This window comes from Megalobrama amblycephala, linkage group LG18 (assembly GCF_018812025.1).
Source record: "Megalobrama amblycephala isolate DHTTF-2021 linkage group LG18, ASM1881202v1, whole genome shotgun sequence".
Taxonomy (NCBI): Eukaryota; Metazoa; Chordata; class Actinopteri; order Cypriniformes; family Xenocyprididae; genus Megalobrama; species Megalobrama amblycephala.
The window spans coordinates 25,224,791-25,237,670 of NC_063061.1; the positions used below are offsets into that span (position 1 = coordinate 25,224,791).

Below are 12,880 nucleotides of genomic sequence, written 5' to 3' on the forward strand. Positions count from 1 at the left end.
TAAAGTGTTCTAAGTGGTTTTTAGGGTGTTACTAGGTGGTAGCTAAGGAGTTGCTAAGGTATAAACAATGTAAATCAGCATTGAGATTGAGAATAATCACAATTATAAACTTTAAGTACATAAAACATCTAGATGCATTACAGTAATGAGAATGAGATGCTTTTGTAAGCAAAGTAATGCAATGAATATAACGTCAGAATGCAAAAACAAAAAAATCTTGATGGAATTAAAATAGGATACCTATTTCCCATATGAAAAACAACATTTTTGTATATTTACTTTTGATTTTGGTGTGAATTATGTGAAATAATTCACTCTAATATACAATGATGGCTTGTTGCTCTCAGAGATGTTCCTAAACACAGAGCGGAGGGAGACTTGTCTGATAACAGTGACGGGAACAAGAACAATCATCAAATCTAGGCCGAGTCGAGCAGCGCTCTCATTCTCTGAGTGAATTACAGTCAGAAATAGAAACTGTTCTTCAGTCTGATCTCAAGAGACGTCTCCTAAATGAAGGACAGACAAACATTTGTACGAGCTGATGAACATCAGTGAATCTCTCTCACCTCTGACACACATTACCAGCCCTTCACCACATGATCATCAAGATTTCTGAGACTGAAATCAAAGAATCACACACACACACACCTGACACAATACGAGCCACATAATGAATATGAGCAATGAACATCAAATCCTATAATCACCATCTGCAGCGTTTCTGTGCAGGTGAAAACAGCTGAACTACTTTACTCACCTTCAAAAAAATACACATCAATCCAGTGTAAATGTGATTACAGTAAAAAACAGAACTGATTATTGATAATACGACTTAGACGTTAGAGTTGTTGTCAATGCTGTGCTTTAATGCCATTATTTACACCCCGCATTTCTGCATATAAATAAATAATTCATGAACATAAAACATGAATATTAATCATCAATTCTATTCCCAAAAAAATCCTAAAGGAATGCAATGTTATTCTTATTTAAATAGCAGGGTTTTGACAGATTAAGTTCTTCAGGCCTCATCGCGTCATCACGGCCGTGAGTGACGTCACGCCGGCAGTCCGCGTGCACGCGCAGGCCACACCCACCGCATTGCAGAACCACAAAAAACGAAAACCGGTATCAGCGAAGTTCATAAACTCTCATCATGTGACCACGAAACCCGCAGATGCACAACGAATCTGCCCGATTGCATCACATACATTACCGAAACGACGCATATAGACGCGGAGAACGCGCGCGAGGGATTTATGACGCGCCTCATGATGACTGTCAATCAAATTCCACACAAATATAAAACTATTTCTAAGAGCTCTGCTCACTGGTGAAGAACACACACACACACACTATAAATGATGCATGTAGTTTTACCCTAACTGCACACGAACACACACACAAGCACGAGACTGAACGGCTGTTTTACCGGCTCTGATGCTGCTGATGCTGCTGCTGCTTCCCGGTGAGCGACCGACAGACTGACTGCAGACACACACACTCTCACACACACTCCCGTACTGCGCATCACACACTCGCACAGCTTTATTTAGCCACATGCACTAGAGATTGATTCCTCCCGTAGTAAATGCGTGTAAACTCACCCGTGTCGTGATGCTCCGGTCACTAGTGTCGGTCTGGAGTGTGTCGGTGGAGTTCAGAGCAGTGCAGAACACACAGGGTTAAATCAATGTGCTGACTCATCACTAATATCTATAGGTCACTGTATTTATCACACACACACACACACAAACGTACTGAAATAGCCTACACTGACATAAAAAAACTATATCATAAATAAATAAATAATAGTACTATATCATGTTTGGGACATCTTTTGGACATACTGGACGTATAAAAAAAAAATATTGCACATATAATATATATCAAAAGCTGCATCTGAAATCACATACTATATAGTACAATATGTGACAAGAGACGTATGACTGAATTCACAGTACTAAAAGAGTAGGCAAAAAGTATATCCCATAAATCACATTACTATTAAATTAATTAATAGTGGGGTAGTAATTTAATTAGTTATTTAATTAGGGCGGGGCAACTTGTCACTCACATGAGATCTACCAATAGCAAACCACACCCATCCAATCAATTCCACACGGGACAAAATCAAGCCCCGCCCTACATTTGTTCTTGTTTGCAAAGCATTTCACTCATATATACGGCACAATAGAGGAGAAAAGACCAGCGCAAATATTTAGGCCTGTCATGATAACTACTTTTTGTTGTGCGATATATATTGCACCAGAAATAATTGCAATATTATTGTCATTTTAAGAATATATAATCATAATATAATACAATACAAATTTTATTTCTATAGCACATTTAAAACAATAATATAACCGCATAATGCAAGTAGGCCTACACACTTTCAAATGACAATGAACTCTTAAGAATATTTGAAGAGTTTGGTTCCAAAACGCAATAAACGTCATTTTCAAAAAAATTGAGTTTCCGCCAAAATCAGTATTGTATCTGGTCGGTATTGAAAAGTCATTTATTGATATTGAGCAAAATGCGATATCCGTCGTGTTATTCTGTCATGTTTTCACACTTTCTTTCCAAAACGCAACAAACGTTTAAAGGCTTTTTTAAAAGCCGTTTTTAATACCAATGTACTCGGCAAATGTGTTTATTATAACTGTGCAGTGGCACCAGATGCTCTTTAATCTGTAAAGACAATTAATTAATTTATAACATTAACAAGATGACTTGCTGAATTCATTTTAGGAGCGACGGCTGAATGTATTTTAAGTCAAATGCCTGTATATAAGATCAGTATTGACAAAGTTTAGACTCTGTCATATATGTGAATCAACTTACTTTGTTGTGTATTTTCAATATGAAAAATAACTTTTATATTAATTGCATTTTGAAAAAAAAAAGTGTCATGGATTTATTGCATTTTGGGGGAAAAATAATACGTTTTTATAATAAAATTTTTAAAATCAAAATGTAGATTTGAATTTTTAATGTTTTTATAACCAAAAGATGCTATGTGAAAGTCTGAAACAGAAAATAGTGGTTTTCATTTTGACACTTTCTTGATAAAGAAAACACCTTTTTACTCAAATTAATCAAAATGGAGTTATTGCGTTTTGGAACCAAACTCTTCATTTAGATACTGGAATTAGAGCGTTAAAAATATATATTGTTGAATAAATAATAAATAAATCTTTGCTAATAAAAACTGCAAAATAACAAGTAGAGAAGGAAACTTGCAAATGCACAAAAGGCACTTATATGGAGATTTTCCATCTACATGTTTTTCCCTGACCTTGAAGAGAGTATGTGATTTTAGACGCAGCTGAAGTGTTAAAGTCGGAATGAAACGGAAGTAGCGCGTCTTTTCTTCCCTATTGTGCCGTATATCTGAATGAAATGCTTTGCAAACAAGAACAAATGTAGGGCGGGGCTTGATTGTGTCTGTGGGGAATTGATTGGATGGTTGTGGTTTGCTATTGGTGGATCTCATGTGAGTGACAGGTTGCCCCGCCCTCGTCATCGGAGATTACGCAGCATTATCTAAATCCCTAAATAGAACGAAGCCGACCAACATTTAAATCTCTCAATAGAATAAAACCGAGGTAACAACATAATTCAGCTTTGAAACACACTCTAAACACACAGCGCACAGGTTTATCACAAGCTGTGATTTCTGCCATCTGCATCCGTCTGTGATCCTCAGAAGAGCGTTTACACACTCTAACACACACGTCACACAGCAGATGAGACGTCTGGATGGACTCCATACAGCAGAAACTACTACTGCACTTCACTCCCTGCTGCCGCTTTAATGCTCGACTGTCTGCTGTGCATGTAGATGAGCCCTGCTGTCTGCACTTCCCATCATGCATCTGCACAAGGACACACACAGCAGCATCAGTCTAACAGAGCAGAAGTGGATCATAGACGGCTGAGTTCAGGTCAGCTGTCAATCATATGTCAAAACGTCGCTGCTGTTGTTGAGCTCTTCAGGTTTGGCTTCATTAATGCATCTTCATACACTGATTATCTTCTGAACGGCGGAGAGAGTGTGAGTATGACGTGTGAGAAAACTCATTTGCTGCTCGGCTGGTTTGCGGATGTCAGGCGGGTCGATCGCTCTGTAATCTGGGTCGTCTCGAACTCTAGAGCTTAAAAACAGCTGAAACAAATGCAACACTGGGATACAACGGCTCTGTAAAATACCGACTGTGAGCGAGTGATTCATGAAAGGATTTTCCCAGCTGAGATCTGATGTCTCATTCTGAGTCACAAACACAAGCTCTATATGATGAGTCAGTCATTATCACTGAGATTCTGTTTGATGATGGTGCAGAAATTGCACATGTCATCGTCAAACATCAGACAGAGCAGAAAAGACAATTACTAGAATAGAGTAAACACACATCTAAATGAAAAACAAGAGCTCTTGCGGTGAGGGCTGGACGGGGGCTTGGGCCAGAGCAATTACCTAGCAACACCCTAGCAACCTAAAAACTAAAATCCATTCATAACAGCCCTGGCAATCACCCAAAACACCTTAGTAACACCCCTAACAACCACCCAGAACACCCTAACAACCACCTACAAACCATTCAGAACAGCCCTAGCAACCACCTAGAATCCATTCTGAACAGCCCTGGCAATCACCCAAAACACCTTAGTAACACCCCTAACAACCACCCAGAACACCCTAACAACCACCTACAAACCATTCAGAACAGCCCTAGCAACCACCTAGAAATCCATTCAGAACAGCCCTGGCAATCACCCAAAACACCTTAGTAACACCCCTAACAACCACCCAGAACACCCTAACAACCACCTACAAACCATTCAGAACAGCCCTAGCAACCACCTAGAATCCATTCTGAACAGCCCTAGCAGCCACCCAGAACAACTTAGTAACACCCCTAGCAACCACCCAAAACACCCTAGCCACCATCTAGAATCCATTCAGAACAGCCCTAGCAACCACCTAAAACACCCTAGCAACACCCCTAGCAACCACCCAGAACACCCAAACAATCACCTAGAAACCATTCAGAACAGCCCTAGCAACCACAGAGATTTTCAGAATAGCCCTAACAACAATCCTAGCAACCACCCAGAACACCCTATCAACCGCCTACAAACCATTCAGAACAGCCCTAGCAACCACCTAGAATCCATTCTGAACAGCCCTAGCAGCCACCCAGAACAACTTAGTAACACCCCTAGCAACCACCCAAAACACCCTAGCCACCATCTAGAATCCATTCAGAACAGCCCTAGCAACTACCTAAAACACCCTAGCAACACCCCTAGCAACCACCCAGAACACCCAATCACCTAGAAACCATTCAGAACAGCCCTAGCAACCACAGAGATTTTCAGAATAGCCCTAACAACAATCCTAGCAACCACCCAGAACACCCTATCAACCACCTAGAAATCATTCAAAACAGCCCTAGCAACACCCCTAGCTACCACCCAGAACACCCTAGCAACACCCCATCAACCACCTAGAATCCATTCAGAACAGCCCTAGCAATCACCCAGAACACCCTAGGAACCACCTAAAAACACCAGAACAGCCCTAGCAACCACAGAGATTTTCAGAACAGCCCTAGCAACACTCCTATCAACCACCTAGAAACCATTCAAAACAGCCCAGCAACACCCCTAGCTACCACCCAGAACACCCTAGCAACACCCCATCAACCACCTAAAATCCAATCAGAACACCCTAGGAACCACCTAAAAACATCAGAACAGCCCTAGCAACCAGAGAAACCATTTAGATCAGCCCCAGCAACCACCCAGAGCACCATAGCAACAGCCCTAGCAACCGTCCAGAACACCCTAGAAACCACTCAGAACACCCTAGCAACCACCCAGAACATCATACCAACCACCAAGAAACCCATCAGAACATCCTAGAAACCACCCAGAACACCCTAGCAACTACCTAGAAAAAACACTCAGAACACCCTAGCAACCACCAAAAAAAAACACCCAGAACACCCTAGCAATGAGCTAGAACACCATAGCAACCACCCAGAAACCACTCAGAACACTGTAGCAAGTAACCACCTAGAAACCACTTAGAACACCCTAGAAACCTCCCAGAATAACCTAGCAACCACCTAGAAAACACTCAGAACACCATAACAACAACCCAGAGGACTCTAGCAAGGAGCGAGAACACCATAGCAATGCCCAGGCAACCACCCAGAATGCAATGCCCTGGCAACCACCCAGAACACCCTATCAACCACCTAGAAACCATTCAAAACAGCCCTAGCAACACCCCTAGCTACCACCCAGAACACCCTAGCAACACCCCATCAACCACCTAAAATCCATTCAGAACAGCCCTAGCAATCACCCAGAACACCCTAGGAACCACCTAAAACATCAGAACAGCCCTAGCAACCACAGAGAAACCATTTAGATCAGCCCCAGCAACCACCCAGAGCACCATAGCAACAGCCCTAGCAACCATCCAGAACACCCTAGCAACCACCTAGAAACCACTCAGAACACCCTAGCAACCACACAGAACATCATACCAACCACAAAGAAACTCCTCAGAACATCATAGAAACCACCCAGAACACCCTAGCAACTACCTAGAAAAACCACTCAGAACACCATAGCAACCACCAAAAAAAAAAACCACCCAGAACACCCTAGCAATGAGCTAGAACACCATAGCAATGCCAAGGCAACCACCTAGAAAACACTCAGAACACCATAACAACAACCCAGAGGACTCTAGCAAGGAGCGAGAACGCCATAGCAATGCCCAAGCAACCACCCAGAATGCAATGCGCTGGCAACCACCCAGAACACCATAGCAACACCCTAAAAACCACCCAGAACACCATAGCAACACCCTAGAAACCACTCAGAACACCCTAGCAATGAGCCAGGACTCCATAACAACACCCTGGCAACCACCCAGAGGACTCCAGCAGTGCAGTAGTGAGTTCTGCACAGGCGAACACAGTCCACACACAATCATCTGGGTCAGATCATGAACACTGAGTGTAATGTGCTCAGAAGCGTGACGCTGGACGAGACGGTGTGAAGCGTGTCTGCAGTCACAAGCGCTCAGATCAAATGTGATTCAGACGGATTACTGACATGCTGCAAACGCTCTAATCTCTGGCTCTGCTCTAAGCCCATCAGGACGGCGAGTGTGTGCCTTCACAGACATGTGCTTCTGATCAGATGATCATAAAGAGCCTCACTCACAGCAGGTCGTCGGGTTCTTTCACTGTAAATGTCCATTACCCATCAAGCATGCTGCATTAAGGTAGAGTCCTTCACGGAGCTCCATACAAACACTGACGGGGTTACACAGTATTCAATAGCTGGATCGACAGCATCTGTGACGAGTTCAGCTCCGCCTGTCAATCACTCCAAACAAATCAAGATCATATTTACATAACAGGAACAACATTTAAAGAGATAGTTCACCCAAAAACAACACTGGGCCCCATTGACTTCCATTCTATAGAGACTTTTCTCAAAATATCTTCTTTTATGTTCAGAAAAGCAAACAGACTTGACTCAACACGAGTAAATGATGTCAGAATTACCTTAAGAAAACAAGTGTATTCAAGTGTGCTATTAGTATACTCCTTTTAAACTAAAAACAAGAAAGTAAACTTTCAGTCTATGTACCTCTTAGAAACATACTTAAAATGACACTATATTTGGCACATACTTGATCTTTTGATCAAGATATACTTAAAGGTATAATGAAGTATTCTAAGTGTACTTGGCTTGTAGTTGAGTTTACTCTTGTGATTGAGTAACCTATAAAATACTTTATTGTATCATTGATTCATGAAGATATTTTCCTAAGTATATGATTTTGTGTCATCCACCGCTAGTGAATTTACTTCAAATCTACTTAAAATACAGTTAAAGGTATATTTCAAGTATAAAAATTAATAAACTAAATAGGAACAAAATAGTATACTTAAAGTGCAAAAATAAAATATAAATAGTGAATGATGTTAAGTTCACTTACAAGTATACTTGCGGTATAAAACTGTTGTTTAACTGAGAGTATACTTCTAAGTGTACTTTCATGAAATAAAAAAATGTGCTACAAGTATTTAACTAGTAAACCATACTATAAGTTCACTTGTAGTTGCAGTACAAACAAAAACTCACCTAGTTGTGTACTCAAAGTTTACTGTTACACTTAAGAGTATACTTAAACGTAGGGCTGTGCAATTAATTGCAATCGCAAAACAAACGCGATTTGAGCACATGCAATTTCTAAATCGCATAAGACTGCAATTTTATTTATTAATTTATTTATATTTTAATTCAGAATATTTTTGAGTATTTTGGATTCAGGAGAAAGGTAATTTGCAAGACCTGCAATTATTGCAACGAAACAGGGCAATACAACAAACCTGTTCCAGCACTTAAAAAAGCGCCATAAAAACTGTATGATCAATGCATGTCGACAAAGTCCGTCGAAACTAAAACAAGCACACCTCAAAGCCAGCCTGAACTGAACAAGTATCCATTGTTCAAGCATTTGCAAGCATCTCGCCTTATGAGAAAGGATCAAAACGGTGCAAATTACCGACGCGATCACCTAACATATATGCAAGGCATGGTGCCTGCGCACATCGTCAGTAAAGACGGCTTCCGAAGACTATTTATCAAGCTGTTAATACTATGTTATTTAACTGTGAAATGTTTTGTTATACACTGAATACATTTAGAATGTAGCATATTTGAAAAAGCAAAAACATTAGCCAAAATCACATGAAAAAAATTGCAATATTATTATTTTGTCCATATTGCACAGCCTTAAACATAAACTAATACACTAAAAAGTGGGTCAATTTAGTCCCAAGTAGTACTGAAATAGTCCACTTAAAAGTATACTACTAGTACATTGATATTAGTATACTTACTACATACAGCACCCTTAAAAATATACTTGAACTTAAGTTTACTTAACAACATTTTTTTTGTAACTTATCATTTTTGTCCCTAAAAACAGAAAATGTTTATTGTTTAATGTCTAATTTATGTTATTTATAAAATAGTTTCATCTATTTATAGCCACAAGACTTTCTACGTTAATATGAGAGACTCAAATAATAGTTTTACTAATTTTTAGTATTTCAGCATTTCCAACTCATACACATTTTACTGAATAATTCAAGCGATTAAAAACAAAACAAGCTTCATATTTCTGCTTATAAACAGTGAGGAACATCTTAATTAGGGCCCGAGCACCGATGGTGTGAGGACCCTATTGGAATTGCTCAGCCAATTATTCTTCTTCTCCAAAATGAATCGCATTTTTTGAGGGCCTAAACGTTCTCAAAAACTCATGAAACTTTGCACACGCCTCAGAAGTGGTGAAAATGTTACATCTGATATGGGTTTCAGAATTAGGTGTGGCAAAATGGCTCGATAGCGCCACCTACAAAATTTCAATTAAGCGCCCTTCGTGCTACGTTTCACGTACAGTTATGAAATTCGGTAGACAGATGTAACAGCCCAATACCTACAAAAAAGCCCCTGGGTGCAAAGTTTATAAACCCAACAGGAAGTGAGATATTTTGAATTTTCTCTACAAATTTTTTGCAGTTTTTGCCATTTCCACATGTTGTACTTTAACGAACTCCTCCTAGAGCTTTAATCAGATCAACATCATATTTGGTCAATCTAATCTAAAGGCCTTTGAGACGTTAAATTGCGAAGATCTTGAGTTTTCACCAAAGGGCGTGTCCGTGGCGGCCTGGCAAAGTTCGATGTTTCGCCATGAAACAGGAAGTTGTTGTAACTCGGGCATACAATGTCCGATCTGCCCCAAACTTCACATGTTTTATTAGAGTCCTGACCTGAAGACATCTATATGACAATATTCAGTTACAGTCATAGCGCCACCTGGGGGCAACAGGAAATGACATGTTTTACACTGTGATTAACTCCTCATAGAGATTTAACCAGATACACATCAAATGTTATCATATGCCACAAAGTACCAAACATACAAGAAACACGTTAAATCATGCAACACTTGGCTAAGTGCTAATGTATGTGATTAACGCCATGAAACAGGAAGTTGTTGTAACTCAAGCATATGATGTCCGATCTGCTCCAAACTTCACGTGTTTGATAACAGTCCTGGCCTGAACACATCTATATCGCAATATTCGGTTATGGTCAAAGTGCCACGTGTTGGCAGCAGGAAGTGTGGCATTTCGAAATGACTTTGCATTCATTCGCTTACATGCATGTCGACCACTGTTCACTGTTTTCCTGAGGCCAGGTGCGAGGGCCCTTTCATCGCTGCTTGCAGCTTTAATTCATGTTTGTTTTTACAAACCGAAGGACTAGTCTGAATGATCTCCTGTGGTAACCAGCAGCATGTCACAGATGATTTATAGACCTTAACCTCAGAACCAGGAGCATCAGGAGGACGACACACACACACACACACACACACACACACACACACACAGTTCAGCATTATTCCCTGAACGGACCAGATGAGACTATGAGCTCAGCTGGAGAAAACCAGAGGTCAGATCAGGCCGTTTGGTCTTCTCAAACCTCCAGCCCGGACTGAAAGCAGATGAATATGAACCTGTGCAGCTGCTCTGACATGTTTTCACACAGTAATGACTGTCGTTCTGCCCACAGAAGCTCTTGATTACAAATGATTTTACACAGAGAACCGCTAAACAGCCCACACACTCCTCTAAACAGTGCGCTTCGACTAGCATGTGCACGCGGTTTATTTCCGTCTCCTTCAGTCACTGTTATCAGACGGGCGACTGCTGACCCAAACTCTCCAGGAATTAACCGCATCTGAAACATATATGCAATGCAAACATTTCTAACTCCGTGATCTCATGCTGAGCAGTAGAATATATTTCCAGTGTTTTCTAGCGAGTTTATTAACGATTGTCCTCATTAAGCTGATGTATGATGACAGGACACACACATCACGGCTGTCTGAAATCAAATACTCACTGCTAAACCTCTGAACACCAGCGTGAAGATCACATACAGCGAGCAACCGCTGCGGTCAGACGAGAAATAAAGCTTCAACAACACAGACTTTAGATCTGGATCTGGTCTTGAGTCCAACTCTGTGCATTTAATACACATTTTGGGTATTTGTCACTTATATATATACTTAAACTAAAAGGTTAACTAAAGTTAAAATCTGTAATAATCTTGTAATAAATACTGGGACATTTCTGGGAAGTTCAGGAAGCTTCCCAAGCTTAAGTCATAAATCCAAAAAGATTAAGATTTAATATAGAAAAGAATAAAGCTTTGCTTTCCTAAGGAAAAGAAAATTGATGTTTGATCAAATACACAGATGTGCGTTAAGAGCCGAATTATTGTAGGAAGTTGCTCATTAAAACGGCAGGCAGAATCATTTGCATGTAAAATAAATCTGACGTAACAACGTTTTCATCAGACTGAAAGATTCACAGGAATTCAATCGATGAATCCTGATGTGAAAACATCTGCTGTACTGTGATTGACACGTAAACACGGAGCAGCTCGCGTTCACATTTGAGCCTCGTTCGGGGTAAAACGAGAAGAAACCTCCAGTTCGTTACTAGAGACGTTCTGTAAAGCTTGTCGGACAAGTAAAACAAACCCTCAATCTCGTCCAGTGAGCTGAACGTTCACTCCAGCTGGAAGATGTTCAGATTCTTCTATAATTTATGTAATAAATGCATCCAGAAGCTTCCATTCATCTGCATAATGGAGCTCTGGATGTACGTCCAGCTGAAGAACAGACTCTGAGTTATAATAGATGATCAATACCGATTATCTGGCTTTTTGCAGAGCTCAAGTTTCTGGCGCCGGAGCTGCACAACTTCAGTTTAAACCCAAAGAAAGCGAGACCTCAGAGAGACACACGGAGCGACGGGACTCTGTTTTAATCTCTGGGTTGTAAGACTGCAGCATTTGTGGATTTTAATCCAGAGCAGATCAGCAGATTAAATCAGAGAGGTTAAAATCAGGACACACGGGACGAGCAGCCCAGATGTTTATACTGCATCTGTTTGTTCGCAGCTGACAGGGAACGTTGTGGCCAGTAACGTTAATAGAACGTTCGTTCAAAGTTATCTGCTCTTCAATACACTGTGAAAAAGAATTCATTCATTGAAGAGTTCATTGAAATCAAAAATTTGAGTTAATACAATGAAGGCGACTGGTTTAATCAACAGAAACTCAAAATATTATGTTACCTGAATCACATTAATTAAGTTGATTTAACATAAATCAGTTTTTTTACCATATAACATTTGCACAAAAGCGTTATTTATACGTTGTTTTTTGTTAACATTTTATTCAAAAGTTTTTAAAATGTAACAACTTGTTTCAGAACGTTCAGAGAACATTCAAAAGTAACGATAAATGAGCAATATCACACTCGTGGCCGTGCGACATGTATGTATATCGGCAATATAGATAATCACAGCCGTGCTGATATACAGCCATATCGCACGGCTACAAGTGTGATATTGCGATTATACAACAGTTCGACGGCACAAGTGTGTAAATAAATAAAAACAACAGCGGAGTGTCTTTAAAAACCTTCTTTTTGTGAGGAACTACTTCCTTCCGCCACGGATTCAAACCTCAAGTTGACAATTTAACAGTTGAGCCCAAACCTTGTTACTAATTCTGAAACGTCACTTTAGAATTAGTAACGAAAGAAGGTCGAGTCGCTTCATTGAAACTCACAGTAGAGTATTATGAGAGAGAGATCGCCTGAGCGAGTGTTTTACCTGCATCTAGCTGATATTCTTCAGGTCAATCTTGTATTCATAATCACAACATCAGTTTGAATGTCCGCTGA

The 12,880-nt window shown here is 40.2% G+C and overlaps 1 protein-coding gene across 17 annotated transcripts in view; it reads right to left on the reverse strand.

The window, feature by feature from the left end:
• epb41l3a (erythrocyte membrane protein band 4.1-like 3a) overlaps window positions 1-12,880 on the reverse strand; it is a 59,270-nt gene that overhangs the window by 44,400 nt on the left and 1,990 nt on the right. Inside the window, exon 1 of one of the 17 annotated variants that reach the window (XM_048165680.1) lies at window positions 1,436-1,532. The exons of the other annotated variants lie outside the window; for them this stretch is intronic. The gene's annotated coding sequence lies outside the window, so the exon portion shown is untranslated. Of the gene's footprint in view, window positions 1-1,435; window positions 1,533-12,880 lie in introns of those variants that run through there. 17 annotated transcript variants of the gene reach the window in all.